We start from the raw sequence: 18,089 nt of genomic DNA, 5'->3' as shown, positions 1-18,089 counted from the left end.
TAAAGATTTATTTCAGTTTAGTCTCATGGTTTCTTGTACTTTAAAATCTTGATTTTTATTTGCTGTTTGGGAAACAAAAGGCAATGGAAGGGCTTTTCTAGGATAACTGGATTTTGTGAGCTAGGGATGGCTAAGTGCAGCTAGCTGCCAAGGAAAGGTACTGTCTTTACTCGGCATGCTCAATGACAATGAAGGGTCCTAACTGTGACTTGTATTTAAGCTTCCAATCTTTATTTAAAGATAAGTGACATTATAGGGCACAACTCAAAAACAAATATCTTCTGTTGTCAGACAATTACATCTTATTTATTTCTGCAAGACAATGGCTTAGTACATTTGGTACTAATGTACCGATATTGGTCATAAACTTTTTAGAGGCTTTAAAACATGAAATTGTTTAGATACATATAAACAAAACAATATTATAGCGAGCTAGCATGCCTACATCAATGAACTGTGTGTACTAAAATATCTGAGTTGATCATGGTCCAATGCAGTTTCATTGCACCTGGCTTGGAAAGAAAGCTATTCATAGTGTCACAATGATATATATATATATATATATATATATATATATATATATATATATATATATATATATATATATATATATATACACACACACACACACACACTACATCTGGTTTTCAGTGGTGTGAAGGTTTCCAGTTAAGGTCAGATAAGCTTGGCGTAAATGGAAAATGTTTTGTTATTTTATGAATATGGGATAATTTACCAGTTATAAAGGTAGAAATAATTGCAGGAAATTTTGTGGCACAACAAAGCACAAAAGGCGATGTGGCCGCGAGCACAAAACAAAATGTTTCAGAAGGTAGAAGAGATTTTGACAATGTTTTTCTCTTTGGAAATCCTTGAATGCTCCTGTGGCGACATGTTTTCTGTTGAGTCTGTGTATTGAAGTAGTTGAGGATGTTCTGGTTATTTCTCCACATGTTAAAGTTGGGATCATAAATCAAACAGAAGAATTCATGTAATGTGTAGATTTATGCTGCAAGCTTATTTCTATTGATTATTAAAGATAATATTCAGTTTATTTGTATACCGCCACAACAATGTTGTCACAGGGCACTTTATCAGTTCAAGCATTATGAAGTACTTACTTATAATGATCTGGCTATTGCAGTTGGCTTATAATAAACAGAACTGGTTCGTATTGAAATAGATTTGTATTTAATTTTCCTTTCATTGCGAACTGCATTTTTTTTTCTCTCTCTCTCAATTGTTTGTATTATTTTACTGAAAATAGAAAACAATGTTTACCAAAAGTCTCTGGGGCAAATAATACATAAAGCTTTTGCTGATGCCTTTGCACATGCATGTGCACATGTTGGTGTTTGTGTGTAGTGTTTTTAACCAACATTAAGCAGTGCATCTTTCTGCTTGCTGGAAGGTTATATCTGAATAACATACTGTATATGTCAGCAGTTTGATGTACATATTATGTTTTTCAAGTATTTTGTCCTTGACTGTATGAGGCTTTTCTATGGTATTCTCGGTAATAATAATAACAAAGGCTAATCTTCCAGTATGCTTATGCAAGCATGGATTTTGCCCTAAGCTAACTGGCATAGCAACCTTTTATTAATACATTGAAATACATTTCATTCTTTCATAATCTACATATGTGTAACTATGAGATTTCAATTGGCTTATAATTAATTTTCAATGCGCTTTTACTGAGTTCTTTATCAAGAGTTTATAAATGGTGATGTAGCAATTACAAAATCTCCTTTAAAGGCAGAGTACGTAAGATTTTCAATATTTTCAAAATAAATTAACTAAAAAAATAACTACAATAATAATTAGATAGTTTTTAAACAAGTAGGTTCCAGTCTGTCCATATTTGATGCGTTATTAAATTACAAGTTTAATTAATGACAAAAATCCTTCTTGAATGTTTTCTGAGCAGTAAAAAAACAGTACTTTTTTTTCCACCAGTAGGGGGAGTATAAGCCCATTTATTGCAGAGCAGCTCTGCGCTACAGCTCACAAGCGATTCCTGCCCTCATTGGAGCTGGCAAGGAGGAGAGGGGGGAGGGGTGAGTTTTGCTCATTACTGCCAACCTGTGGTGGTTTGTGGAGGTAGCAGTTTTGTGGTTTTGCTCACGACCTGGTGTTTGCCACCTAGTGGTGGAAAGAATTGCCTTGAAATCGTACATACTCTGCCTTTAAACCAAGAGTCCTTCCTACACCCAAATGACATATTTAAAGATTTAAAATGGTTAAACTTTTATTCATCCATAAGATGTTATTGCTTATGTCGCAATGATGTGCTTCTTTCTTGCATTTCAGGCTGTTGATAGCTTTAGTAGTATTGAAATTAAAGAAGAGGATGAATCTTTTCTCTTTGATTAACCTCAACATATCCATGTTTCACTGTGACACCGCAGTTTCAGTCAACATTTCCTGCCTGAGTACTGCTAGTCGTCTTTTGTCGTACTTTTAGGTTATTTATGGGAAAGGGTATGAAGACAGAGATGTGTCAAATCGTAAATCCTGTTGTGACTATATGATATCTACTTACTTGATATCTTGCTGTAAATCTTGTATTTGAATACAAACTTTAAAAGCAGACTCAGATTACTACACACACGCACACTTGTATTATTTATACTCCTGTCAGGGTCTCTTTGTTCTCATTATTATGTTTGTGGCTGTCTGAAGTCCCTGTTTGCTGAGCACTGAACCTTTCAAAGCTTGGAACCCTGTCAGAATTTGGTTTGTGAAAAATTACAGCTGCATGATTAAATCATAAGAGTCTGTCTGCGTTTTTAGACATCTGTACCTGGATTAGATGCAGGCTTCTCTAAGGGCAACTTCCGCCCCAGTTAGCTTGTTGACAAATAAATTATCAGTCATTCTTCATTCTTAACTAAGATATTTACCTGGTAATGGATTTTATCAATGTCTCAGGATGAAGTTATGATTCAAGTGCCCCTCATGGCATAAAATAAGGAACCACCTTACCAATATTACCATCATATCAGGCACATTGTTGAGAGGGGTTGCTCTACATATTTGGTCAGACAGGATGAATCCGTGCATCTATCACACTTGTGATCCTTTTGTAAATTGCTATACTCATAACTGTTTGTCAAAATGATGCTTTGGCTTTGGGTACAATTGCTTTTTTTTTTTCCATATCTTTCTTGCAGAAAGACAATGAAAACCTTCTGAACCAGGGAAATGAAGCCAAGGCACAACCCCAAGCTAGCAAAGCCATATGAAGTGTTGTCACATCTTTAGCTCTCAACATCTCTGGCATAAGTGCTGCAAGCTGTAAAATTACCCAGTGAAAGAGCCAGAGGTGCATAAAAGCAGACACTGAAAAGCCAAGTAATGTCTGCAGCACTGAAAAATTTACACATGAAATGGACTGCTTGCTCTTTCAATAACTACATTTTCAGTCTGATCATTTTGGACACTAAACCCTGATGCTTGCATGGTGTGAGTGTGTTAAACATCTGACCTTTCCCCTCAGTGGGTGTTTGGTAAGGTAGGAGTGGTAGTTAATAATCTGGATGGGTGTTATTTCATTGAGGATTTAATGTATAAAACATTGACAATATTTGGAACTAATACAATACTTTGGTGGCTTTGCATGACCAGCGCATTTCTGTTCTGTTACTGTTCGCAGAATCTGTACAAGTCTAGAGAGCAAAATCCTGAAAAGTTTCCATTGTGTTGATATGACTTGGTTTCTGTCCATTGCAGTTGGAGCTCTGGTCAAATAGTGAAAAGATAAGAGATGTAGGAATTTAAAAAGAAACAGGGAAAGACGGATTATGCAATGAGAATCCAACCGCTGCAGAGCAGAAACGTCATTATAAAGATGAATCGGAAGAGTTTTTTCTACATGGAAGGTGATCTAGTCACAGTGTGACGCAAAGTTTTGTCAGGAAAACGTTTTGAGATATAAACTCATTTCCATCACAGAAACTTTTCTGTATTGATGGATTTTTAGAAAATATTGGAACATTTTGAGCAACATTACCTTAATTAAAAAAAAACAAAAAACAGCAACTTTACTTGACAAGCACCTGGTACAGTGACAAGACTTGTGGAATCGCCTGGAATTCTTTAGAGGCAGATCTGTAAACTGAGAAAACACTGATCAACGAGATGTGCAACGTTCTGCAATTCTGTGGATAGCCTGGATGAAGATTAAAGCGAGTTTATTTTACAACTACAAACCTAAATTTGTGTCTAATCACTTGATAGGTGAACATGGAAGAAGCGAATGGATGACGAGGTCCAGGATCTTTTAAATGGATGACATTCAGTGCATTTTCGAGTTGGTGACAATGAATTCAGGAAATGTTTACAAGAATAACACAAGATTACAGAAGCCAAAGTGAATCTGACCACCAAACCATCAAGTGTATCAGATATATGGTTTCATTTTCCAGAACTTTGCGGTATGGTGAAAACGCAAACCACAAAAGCAACCCTGCTTGATTTTATCCTTCAGATTTAATTCAATCTGTTGGTTTCCTTAGCTTGGCACTTTTTCTAAATTGGCTAATATAAATCCAGTTAAAATAAATTTTAATTCATGTTAGAATATATTTTGTTGTGAATTGTCTGTTAAAATGAAACAAAACTGAGGTGAATTCAAACTATAATAGTATCCTTTAAAAAAAACACTAACACAGTAAATCATCGAATAATTAGGATGAAGAGTAGACCATCCTCATGTCAGAGACTCTACAGTACTTTTCATATACAGGCTAAATGCTGTATTGACTCATGTTTCGTATTTAGACTGAAATTTATGCATGAGCGGCTTTTCCCATATTGTGTCTCATAAAATCACATGCAAGCCATCTCATCACAGCTCAGAGTTCAATTGAAGGTCTCTTGCACACATACACACACACACACACTCCTGAAAAAAGCTAAGTCACTGCTTGCATGGTTCACCATCTTGATTGCCTTCTATCCCGTCTATCTAAATCCTACCGGGATGCATTTTTGCGGTAAATGAAAGCGTATTACAGCATGTCTCCATGCGTCACTGGGTATGCAATGGAAATATAATCTTCAACATACATTTAGCAGGTACAGCATACCCCTCCTCACCCACACCAACACACCAACCCTTCTTTCCATGGTCTGATCGGCGTGACAGGAATTACCAAAGACTTGCACTTTACATTCTTGTTTTCTTTTCAGTGCTGTGAAAAGACGCCTTATTGCTGGATGCAGGCAGAAGAAATGAGATTATCTTTGGTTACCGGAGGTTGATCTCGTTCATTTTCAAAAAGATTTTTAATGTGTGACTTGAAAACAGCTTGCCATAAACAAGGACAATGTTGTGTCCTTGTCATCTTTGGAAGGGATATGCTTCAGCACATTTTCTCATTAGGGCTCAAACACTGTTGTCTATTAAAAAAGAATTATAAAATAACAATACAACCACTTTTTTTTTTTTTTTTTTTCCCATTTGTGTGCTTTTTCCACCCATGATATTACCCAAAGCTCAATCATTAATACTTTCAGACTATTTTATCCGACCCTGCAGGAATTTAACCTTATGGTGTTCTGGAAAGACTTTATTCATGCCTGATGATTTTGAGAAACTGGCATGTTGGTGTACCATCAACCCAGGATGGCTGGTTCGACTGCATTCAGGCTGAGGACATAATGCCATATATAAGAAAGAACTGGAGGCAATGCAAGGTAAAAGAGTGTGTGCTTTTGTAAAGAGATAAAGCAACGAGCAAGTCTGATAAAATTACAGATAATTTAAAACCTAAAAAATAAGAAAATTGAGCACCAGGATCTGTGTTCACCTGCTTTTACCAACATGCTGGCTTCATTTCCAGTGGTACATCTTAATAATTTATTATTTACCCACTTTAGCGAAGTTCTGTAATCTGCAAAAAACACCAGCTTTTTATTTAATCATTCATCAAAACATTATCTTTTCTCAAATTGCCAATCTATAAATTATAAACATATTGTTTTTTGTTTGTTTTATCAAAGTATGATATAGCAATATAATGTTGTGGTTAGTTTAGTAAAATGTTTTGCTATAAGTACTTCACAGTTTAAAGGTCTTATTTACCCCCAGAACTATTTAGTGCTCAAATATCCAAACTTCTCTGAAGCCATAGTGAGTAAATAATTCTACATAAACAGAGAAATGTTCAAAACTAAACTAAAAACGGGTCAGACTCAACAAATTTAACATCAAACCATTAAAGTAAAAGAGCAGTGCTAATAACTGTAAGAGTTGTTTTAAAGACACGTGATAGTGTTTTGCATTTATACACTACATTCTGAAAACTGATATGTAAGTGTAGAAATGTGCCCTGTGCCTGGCGACTTGTCCAGGGTGTACCCTACCTTTCACCCAATGATTGCTAGGATCTGCTTCATCTTCCCGCACCCCTTTATTTGACTAAGCAGTTTCAAAAATTATTGAATAAAAGTTTGGTTTAAAATGTATCTAGTCATGCAAATAAAATAGCTGGTAGGTCACATTACTGCTTGTTACCAGGCCAAATGAGCAGGCGTTAGCTGCTAGCTGCTAGCTGTTAGCGGCCAGAACAGAGTGCTGCTAAGTGAGCAGGCACGAGCTGCCATGAACCTGAACAAAGATGCATAAGTGAGCTGGAAGACAATAGCTGGGAATTTGCCAGAATTCAGGTGTTTTCATGCTTGAAAATGTAACAAGTTTTTCCCAAAAAAAGTTCCATTGTTCACATCTCTCAACAAGCTTTTATCAATTTCCCCAATCAGAAGAAACACCATCAAAAGCCCCTTGATTTTAAGAGGGTGCGTCTTTGAGGATAAAGCTTTCTGAAGTTTTTAAAGCTGTGTGGATTTATGATGGGTGCAAAGCTAATCTCGAGGAACCCACGGTAAATAATACAAAGAGAATAAATGCTAATGCCAGGCTTACTTTTATTTATAATATCCAGGAGGCCAAAAAAGGGTAAAAAGAGAAGAGGGAAAATAGCACCATGTGGTTGAAACTGGAGACACAAGGTGCCACTCATCTATAAACACTCACTTCTATGCAAAATGATGGTATTTTAATAGTTTGGGTTACACAGAATCCACTTATTTTCTGCACACACCCACAAAGAAGTGCCATTCTCCTCACGACCACAGTTAGCTGCCGGTTACTGCAGGTATAATTAGACCATATTGGTGTCAGTGTCTGTGTGTTTAGTCAAGCGCTCCATCATGGTCAGTAATAGTCTCCGAATATTACAGTTTAAACTAGGCACAGAAATTTTATTGGCTAATATACTCAAATAAATAGTTAAGAATCCTTTGTTTCCCATTGCTCTCTATTAGGGAACGATAAGGACACCTCTTAGCTATGGACCCAGATTTAGAAGAGAGATCAGACATTGAGCATGTCCATGAAATTAAAACAGATTTTTATAGAGGTTAGATTTATTAAATCAGACAACTAAATGGCTTAAAAGTGCTCATGGACCCTGAAAATAAATGAAATGCCTCATTGGTATGTTATTTAATTGCCATTTCTACCTTAAGTCATACCCTAAAGACCATTTAAATGAGTTTTGATAATCTTTGTTTCTGTTTTGGCTGCACTGAGAGGGCTTTATCATCAGGAGGCCGTGGGCTTGTCAGACATTAGCCAGTAGTTTCCATGCTACATTAAAGTTTGAAGTCTGTATAAGCATGTTACAGGGTTGTCTGTCAGTTTCCTCTCACCTTCATTTTTAATCAAAAGGTTAACAAACCTATTATGGATTAATGTGACTTGGGGGAAACCATATGATTCGTCAAGGAACAGCTATGTTCAGTGTTTCACTGATAACCTCATGGTGAAGATTATGTCTCTCACAGAGAAGGGAGGCTACACTTTCAGGGAAAAATATGGACACACTTCTACCTAATTTGTAATTCTCAATAGTGATAAAATATTATACCTAAGTTGTGAATTTCTATATGATCCCCAAGCTAGGCTTCATCCTTCCATTTCTATCCATGATTCCACTCACACATATGAATCAAATATAAGCTGCACCCTCGCTGTGGTTATTGTTGGCCATGAGACATGAAGATGTGCTGTAATGTGTTTTCATTCAGCACCGCTTTCCTGTCAGGATATCAGACTCTTTGACGATGCAGACTCTGCCATTTGGGGCTGCGTTATTTTGGGTTGAAGGCCATTGAAACAAAAATAACAATATGTCTCTAGTTTATTTGCATTGCTATACAGCCAATACTCCTTTTTTTTTTTATTAATTTTGTTGGCCATTTCCTGCAGGAGAAGTAATAAAAAAAAAATCAGCTAGAAAAAGCCTTACAGCTGTAACTTCCTTACCAGAAACCCCCAACCGCACCATCTTTTTTTTTTTTTTCAATAGTTGTTTTATTAAAATGCTTACATTATATCCCTCCCTCTAAATCTCTTGGGTTACAATTGTCTAACACGCACATCCATCTGCAATCCCTTTGTATTATGCTACAGTATGCTGTGTGCAATGTTTACGCCTTTATTTATTCTATTTTCTGACCTTATCTTCTTCTGGCGTCTTGCCCGTTTGCTTTATCTCAACCCTAGCCTCAGTGACTGACTGCCTGTTGCCCATGTGCTATCTGGGTAATGACCAAGTTAGCGTAGGTTGTGACCTCTTCTGCTCTGAATTTGCTTTTTCACACTCACTCACCATGCGTTAGATCATTTCCGCCAGTAACCTTAATGAGATGAGTCACTGCATCTGAAAATAAGAATCCGAAAAGGCAGATCTCTTCATCACAGTGAAACCAAATGCCACCCTGCTTCTTGCTAAATACATCTATAAGCCATTATCAACTTGGGAGACACTTTCGTTTTGGATAATAATTAAATTGCCCGTAAAACAAGTAGTTGGTGTTTGAGAATTATTGAAATGGTAGATGATCTCGAAGCAGACAGCTGTGTCTGAGGAAACTTTATTCTAAACCTGCTGGTCTCCACTCAGAACTAGCTTTCTAGTTTGAGTCCTTTTCTTAGCAATGATCTCTTACAGTACTTGGATTTGCAATGGTCATGTGAAAATTTAAATTGTGCTAACCTTATGCTCATCTTCCTGGGAGATTCCTGGGAGACCGTTTAACTGTATTCAGTTAAGTCCACCCCATGACCTCCTCCCCAAAGAGAACCCATGGAGGACTACCCTTGTACGGTGGCCGACTGGTTCAAACACGCTTCATCTAGAAAAACAGCTGTTTGAACCTATATACATCTGTTTTTCTATATGAAGCATGTTTGCAGCCGTCGGCCACCGTACCCTTGGCATGGAAAATTCCAGAAAAAAGTAGACACCCCAGATTCATATTAAGCAGATGCCTGGGCTGCCTCAACAGGTTCCTTTTAAACAGTCATGAGGGTATTAATATCATATCTGGAGAAAGGAATGAAAGATCTTAGATGGAGCATCATGTGCTGCCATTGTTAGCCAACCAAAGGTACATATGGATGGCTAGATGGATGAATTTTCTTCCACACCCTCAATGCTATCAATTATGATTAGTTAAAGCATTTTCTTAAGATATTTTCAGTTAATGTAGAGCAGTACAGAGTCTTTATTTATTTACTGTTATAGCAATTACATAGTATCAACATAGAAAATGTGATTCCTTACAAATGACTGGAGGACAAACTCTAAAATTTCTCATATGAACTTAGAAATTCAAAGAGCCGTGTAGCTACGATCATCTTTCTACCATATATGTTTGCTCATATCATTAGCCAAATAGCTAATTGCCCAACTGATGTTCCGGGTTTATTCACAGGAACAATGCACAGCGAATAAGCAGTGATGGGACAGTAGGGTCAGGCAGATGAGCCGTGTAGTATATTTCAGGCAAGATTAGTAGATGTTTATTGATCAAGGGCTGGTCTAATGTGACCTGCTGTTCCAAGAATTCAGTGGAATTACCCTTTACAAGTGTGGCAGATTTTAGCATTGTTTATTTAAGTATGTTGACATTTTGGAGAAGTTCTTGCTGGCGTTAGCTCTGTTGTTGACCAGAAATTGATCAGACAATACAACAGTTCAGCCACAGTCTCCGCATCCAAAGTCTCAGAACCCAAGCATTTGAGTGAATAGGGACTGTTTAGCTAAGCGTGCAGTGACTCAATCACTGCTGGGAGGATGTTGGGCCACATATATACGAAGTGGATTGGGTGGCTGGCTCTCATAAGAGCAATTCTCTGCTTACAAATACTTTAGTTCTTTCTTTGCAAGAGGTCCAGAAATGATTCCTTGGAATGTCTGTTTTTGCTTGCGGGTCAGTTTTCTTTAGAAACTGTTTTGATTTAATATGTATGTTGCTTCTTTTATAGGCGAGCACGAACACAATTTTGTTGAAATCACGCAACAACTACAATAAACTAATGTTGTTGAAGCGAACCCTATTTGGAACTAAAACATTAGCAAACTATTGAGTAAATTTGGGACTCTGTTCGTTTGTTCTCTCAAAATCAGAACCCTGATCTGAAATTTAATGGGTATGAAAATCCACGTACACAAAACCTGGTGCTGAGCACCAGCAGTGGGAGTGCACAGGAGCATCTGGGAGCAGAATAGCATCCTCACATATGGGTATTTATGCTTGTTTGCACAAATTTAATCCCTGAATGACTCAAACTGCGACGACAACCAAAGCTGCTCAGCCTAGCTTGCTACTGCTTGGCACTGTCTTGTTTTTTAAGTTAAATGTGCCGTGATTTTGATGATCATTAGTTATGTGCCTTTATTTCCTTCTTTTGGTTTCTCGTTTACATGTGTTTTAGTCATTAACTATCCCTCTACTCCTCATTTTCATCATTCCCTTTTTTTGGGCAGCTGGAACCAGAATCACTCCAGTTGGTTCAAGGATGAGGTCCTACACTAAATGGAGGAGTTTAAGTATCTCAGGGTCTCTGTGTGGGAGGAATAAAAAGATGGAGAGGGACAGGCAGAATAGTGAGGCATTAGTAGTAACACTGGCTCTGCATCAGTCTGACTTGGTGAAGAAAAAAGGGGTTGCAGGCTGTGGACAGCGACCAAAAGAACAAGATGAGCGATACAGGTGGCCGAAATGGTTTCCTCCAAAGACCATTTCAAGGGCTAGGAAAGAGTTGGCTGGGGAGAGGGACATGTTTTAAAAAGTTGCTGTCCCTGCAACTCAACCTTGAATAATTGGTAGAAAACGATGGACAGATGGACGATGTTTTTTTTTTTTTTTTTAAATATCAAGTTACATGTTATTATTAGGCTTGTAATCTCACACTTGCATTTTTTTTTTTTTTTTTTTTACATCAGGAAGTAAGACCTAGAGCAGGGTTGTCCAGTTCCATCCACAATACTACAAGGGTTTCATGGTTCCTCGCTTTAACACACCTGACTTGAATGTGCAGAACTTAATAATATATTGGATCCATTTACTGCAATGGAAGTCAGGTGTGTTCGAGCAGAGATACATTCAAAGCTGAAGGACAAAAATCCCTCAAGAACCAACTTTGTACACTCCCGACTTCAGATGGGACTGAGTTTTTAAGTATTTATTCTATCCCCATCACAATCATTAACAAATGGACAATATTTTCAAAACTTGACACCTCATTGACTCTACAATCGGTACTAGCAGGAATCAAGGAGAAAGAAGCAAAGATTGATTTCCATTCTTGTTTTTAACTCTACCAAATACATCTTTTGATGTCTTTCTGAATCTGAACATTGACTAACAGAGACATCAAAAGACATATTATGGATTTTGCTGTTTCTGCATGTGACAAGATGATTTAGCCTGGTGTGTGGGACAAAATGGCTCCAAAATGTGCTTTCTGAGTGGGCTTTGAGCATGCTCACAGCTGTTCCCAACACGCAGTGAATGCACAAGTGGACATCCCAAAGATGCTCTGACGCACACCCCTGGCCGAAATGGCCCTCTGCCTCTGCAGTCCCAGAGCACAACATTACACTGGTCTTACAGATGAGCCTAAATGCTCCAAAACACCGGCAGCATGTGGTTCTCTGCTGCAGCAATGGCTGGCAACCAATCAGTTAGTTTGGACATTAAATTGGTATTTGTGACCGCTAACCTTTGTGTTATTGAGTGGATTGTATGTTAAGTAGCAGACTGAGGTCTTGTCTTCATGTAGCAGGGTATCTCACAAAACAAAGACATTTTTCTCCAATCTGGCCTGCAGATTTATGCACTCAAATGATTCTTTGGAAACCTCAGACCGAAGTAAACATTTGTGCATACTCCGCTCACACGTCTGCATGTGGACATATGCAACCAGAGTTTTAGAAACAACACAAATATTGTGATGTCATATGTGGTTTTCAACAGCATGGACATCCTCAAAATTGTGTTGGCGTTATTCATTGTCCAGGCGCTTTGTGTTTGTTTTTACAAGCTCAAATACCGCTCCACATGAACGACCAATGGGAATAGATGAGATTAACGATGGTTATTTTCTACCACATGACCATATCACGTTCAAGGCACGATTTGTGTTTTGCGGAAGTGACGTTGTGAGACGGAAGGTGATTCTGACTGGATAGGATCAGAGACACTACTCCACCTAAAGGTTTGATATGCTTTTTTCTTTAATTTACAAAACCCAGCTACGTGTGGCCAAGGCCTGATACTGTCCTATCAAATTGATTAGCTCATTCATGCTGCAGAAGTGCCTTGCCTGCCCGGATTGCTGAAAACCTTTGATGAAAATATAATGGACAGCTCTGAAGATACTTAATTCATCCTGCACACAAAGTCTTTGTTCCCTATTATTTCACTGTAGAAAATGTAAATAAAAGTGTCACTTTTTCAGTGTTTTAAAAAAAAAAAAAAAAAAAAGTTTGGCTCTATGAAACGGCACTGACACATCAAAAGACATAAATAATAAATCAAGCTACAACTGCTGTGCTGCATATGTAACTTGAGCACAAAACCTTTCTTAATTTAGAGACCACGCTGCCGCCGTGTGATGCTGCAGTTGTTTGATAAAGACAAGATGTTCAATTTTAAGAGTTGTTGAGTTTGTTTGTTATGATACTGGTGCCATGTAAATACTTTTGTCTATTATAAATTAAAAATAACTTTTTTATTTTCTCTTTTGTTTATCTCTGCTGGTGTTGATAATTCCACATTTTGATCTATTCAGGTTCATAAACAGGAAGCTCATTACATCATGGTGTTCAGTGGATTTGACTGTCATCCATATCACTTTCCTGTGTATCAGCAGGGGTGGGAATTCAGATGAGAAGTTGAAAGTGGTCATGCACTTTTGTTTGTCTATTTTTCTTTCTATAAACACACAAATCAGGGTGGAAATATCATCTACACTCTGACTCTTATTTTGGCTATCACAGGAATACATTTCACCAATTACATGACAACAAAGCATAAAACAAGCTCCAGTGCTACTGATATGCAGATTAATTTGCTTTGTACTTTTAGACAAACTGCAAGGAGGAAGACAAATAAAAAAGATCATGCCGACTGATCAGTCAGGATCAGTTTAGTTTTTATTTCTGTTTTTACTTACAATGAAACATCTCTTTGAGAGGAAGTTTTGGCTGGTTGTGCTAAATTTATATGAAGCATTTTTAGGTTGAAAAATGTTTAATAAAATGCATATAAAGATAGCATTGCCAGAAAGTAAATAGCTGTCCTTAATTGCATGTAAGTTTGGGCCATGTTCTGATGTACAAGTTTGGGCCATGTTCTGATGTACAAATTCATTCAGTCAACATTTTAGATGTACCTGTTTTGCCAGAGGAGAGCAATGACTCCATTTCTGTACACTATGATATGTCCAGATTTGTAAGCAGCAAAACATTTCCCACATATAAAATATGAATGAGGCTTCTAAAAAATAATGGAATCCAGTTTTCTTTTTGCATTTACGTACTTTCCTTCATAAATATTAGTTTAATACATCAGTACTTCCTTGCTGATTTGGAATATGAATTCTCCTTTTTTCTCTCAGGTGATTAATGTGAATATCATATCGTAATTTTGTGCTGCCCGGATTTAATGCCTACAAGATAAATCTGTGTGTGCGTTAATGTCCTTATTAATAGGCAGCTTGAACAGTTAGGCAAGTTATGCTTTGGAGTCGTCTACATCCAACATCCACACACAACATGCTTTTCTTTTTGCAGAAAGCAAATGAAGTCAGTTTCGATATGATTGTACATAAAGTCTTTGTACATTGTACATTGTCTTATAACAGTTTGAGAGAAATCAAAACATTTTTTTCATGTGAGGAAGTTGTCAGGTTTTCAGCCACACCACAGCACTGAGACTGCTTCATTTCAGGTCTGAAATGACATCCGCTTGAGCAGAGATAGCATCAACATCTTGGTCCTTGTACTTCTGGATATCAGTGCTGCATTTGACAAAGTTAACCGTAACATCTTACTAGACTTGCTAAGAAACTTGGTATGGCGTTTTGGCACTGCAATTATTTGTCTTGAGCCCTATTTTAAAGACAAGGACTACTATGTGTATATAGGAAATAGAAAACTAAAATAACGTGGAGTTCCCCAAGGCTTCATTTTTGGGCCTCTGCTGTTGATCGTCAACATGTTACATGCATCAAATGTTCTCAAAATGCATCAGAGCACGTTCCCATCATGATGAGAATGTGCTCTGAGTGTGTTCCCCCAAAATGCCTCCTTGCATGCAGTTAGCCAAAACTACCATCCATAGTTGTTGTTTCAGAGCTCCATTTTTTGTAGGTCCTGAAAGATGAGGAAACATGCTGCCAAAAGCCGACGGTATAATGACTGGCAGACAGTGAGTTCATGCTTCCTGTACCCAGTTGCAATGCCTTTAATGTGTATATCTAAAACAGTTTAAAACAAAAACCCAACATGCCTAGACTCGCCTAGATTTGGCTTTATTGAGTAAATCCTGCTGCCTGATCATTCATTTTATGCATATGGACTGACATTTCTGTCAATTGGTGCACAAAAGAGCAACTGTGCACATAAAAATGCTGAAAAGGGCAAAACGAGAGGAAGAGTAGAGCAGGGTTACCCTTTAGGATATCTCAGAGGGAAATGGTGTCATCAACAGACTAGGCAAACCTCAGAGGGTCAGAGTCAGATGATGACATGTACTCCACACTATTTCCAGAGTTTTTAAGGCATTTTAACCTTCCGGCTCTTTGTGGGGTGATGGACGAGGCTGAATAATGATATCAATGACAGCAGCAGTTGTTTTTTCACTCTTGCAGCATGACATCACTGCTTGAGTTTTTCTACATATAGCTGAGTCGTTTTACACTCGGGCTATTTCAAGTGGAATGTCATTTGACCAAATTATTAACATCAAATATTGCTTTGGCTGAGTGGCTTTGACTAATAACTTTATCAGAGGTTCACTTCTGTGTTTGAAACATTGGTATCAAAAGAGCTTGCCAGAGAAGAAAAAAGGCATTTATTGGTTGTGCAAACACTTAAAGTGTAGTTTTCTTTTTGCTTTCTTTATTTCCTTGACAGGTAGCCTGCTTTGGTCATGAGTAATGACTTTCTTTTTCTGAAAATTTACAGCATTGTTGGACTTTTTCCATCCAGTGAGCTCTGGTGAGTGGGGTGTGAAGCAGCTGGGATGAGACATGCCCGATGCCAGGCACTGGAAAATTGGAGATTGCCTCCTTTGGATTGGAAGCAAACTGCGACTGTACAGTAAGTCATAAAACTCAAGTATATCATAGTCGTTTTGAATTAAAGTTGTGATTAAAACCATGCTTCCTGCGGAGATATTCCTGGCAAATCCAACTAGGAGGAGGCCCAGAACAATGCGTAGGGGATTAAAGTATATGATGTGTATCATCTGGCTCAGGGATGCCTTGGGGGTCCCCTGGGTTTGGAGCTTGAAAAACAGGCTTGGGGCATAACAGCTCCTTTGTGTTGTCTGTTATCGCCTTATTCTGTTCCCAAAAGCTGAGAATGCTTTTCTGTTGCTGTACTATAACGGTTAAAAAAAAAAAAAACTATAATATAGCCCCACAGCTGGACAGACAATCACAAAGTGTATGGCCAAAAAACCTGAAACCAAGCTTTTACTGCCAGTATTCCACATTTTTTCTTGAAGATGTTAGAACTGAAATATTAAAAGGGGATATAAGGCTGTTTTTATTATATTGTCAGAACCCATTATTTAAATGTGTTGCAGACCACCTAGATGTTGATTGGCCATCAAAAAAAAATGCAAAACACACCAAATTTGGTTTCAACAAAGAGCGAAAAACTGTTGCTGTCCAGCCAGTTACCACAGTTATCATAGAATGAGCAGCGGTCGCTCTGATGTTGCACTGGCTCGTGTACTTCTCAGACATTCTGTTGCTTTGAAGTTTCTGAAGGATGAAAGATGTAGAACCACAAGTTGGTACTGATAGAAGGCGAGAACCTTTGGTACCAGTTTGGTTACCATTGGTCCGTGATCACTACTTGCCCCTTCTTAAGGTTTTGTTTAGAATCAGTACGATAGCGGAGAAGATTAAATATCTTTTCTTAAAAAAAAAAAAAAAAGAGTGTGTTTACGACTCCCCAAAGCAGCAAAGTCTCTGCAATGCTGCCTTACTGACTCAGAGCACGGAACTCTGATAACTCCAGAACTCTTTCTTATCACTACCTAGAGAACATAAATATATTCATGTAAAGATTGACAAGTGCAGTGTTTTCTTTGTACAAACACTCACATTGTGTAAAGAAGTATCTTAGATAAGGGAACTGGCAGGGTCGAAACTTGGGGTGAGAAATTATTTTTTTAAAGGACCATATAAGAAACTTCAGTCATTATTATGCTGAACATAATTTTTTTTTTCATTATTAGAGTTTATCATTGCAAATGACAGTAAATTATATAGTCCCTGCAGCTTCTGCTGAAGATACATTTGTTATTTTGATAAATGTATTTTAATTTAATCCAAGCTGGCTGAATGTCTGAGCCAGATATGTGAAGGACAACCAGGGTCATACTCAGATACCTCCTTTTCTGTCGGCATCAAAAACTGGTTTGTTTCTTGGGATTTGTGAGATATTCTATTCTATTCTACAGTCATTTAGCAGACGCTTTTATCCAAAGCGACTTACATATGAGTGAGAACAACACAAGCACACAATTAAACAGTAGAGGACATTGTAGGAAGATGCTAGTGGACTGTCCAGTTGGATACAGATCCTTCCATGAAGTGCTATCGGCTTTTTTTTTTTTTTGTTTACTCCCTTCCCACCATATAATGTCACCTATGTTACAATACAAAGAATTAATATCATAAAGTTTGTTGCAAAGAACTGGGCTAAGTTCTCCAACTTCCCACTAAATAGTGCTATAGTGTTGAAGTGCTCCTTGAAGAGCTGAGTCTTCAGCTTGCTCTTAAAAGTAGACAGGGACTCTACAGAGTGGACAGAGTTCGGGAGATCATTCCACCATCGTGGCACAACAGAGGAAAGCAGTCTGGCTAGTGATTTAGTCCCACGTTGCTGTGGTAACATGAGGCGTCTTTCACTGGTGGAACGCAGCTGTCGAGAAGGAGTGTAGGCCTGGATTATGGAGATATGACATAAATTGCCCTGAAGGTTGTATCTCTGGATGTGTGAAACATGGTAAAAAGCACTTGCTGTTTTGTGGCTTTGCTAGCAAAGCATCAGATACCACTGCCCGCTCTTGCTTAGATGACTTTATGTCTCCACATTTTGTCACATAGTGTTGATTCAGTTATATTTTAATTTACAACTGACCTCATGCAAGTTGGACTGGGCCAGTTGTGGGCGTACAAGTACTGAGCGGTCAATGCTTTGAAGATTTTACCTACTGGGTGAATTGTGTTTATCAACTTAAAACATGCCAATATTTAGCTTGAACGCACATCTGCAGGTATATTTTATATCAGAAAAACAATGGGTTCTTCAGCTGCAGTCTTTGATTGACTAACTGGCAGGTTTGAGTTGTTTTGGTGCAGAAAAACACCCAATTCAAATAAACCTTTCTGCAATCCTTTGTTCCAAGGTTCTACACAGGCCTGAGCCATTTATATGGACCAGAAGGTTGCAAAAAACAAAACAAAACAAAACAGGAGCAGTGGG

This window comes from Telmatherina bonti (genome assembly GCF_933228915.1).
Source record: "Telmatherina bonti genome assembly, chromosome: 24".
Taxonomy (NCBI): Eukaryota; Metazoa; Chordata; class Actinopteri; order Atheriniformes; family Telmatherinidae; genus Telmatherina; species Telmatherina bonti.
Note: the sequence above shows the minus strand (reverse complement) of the source record.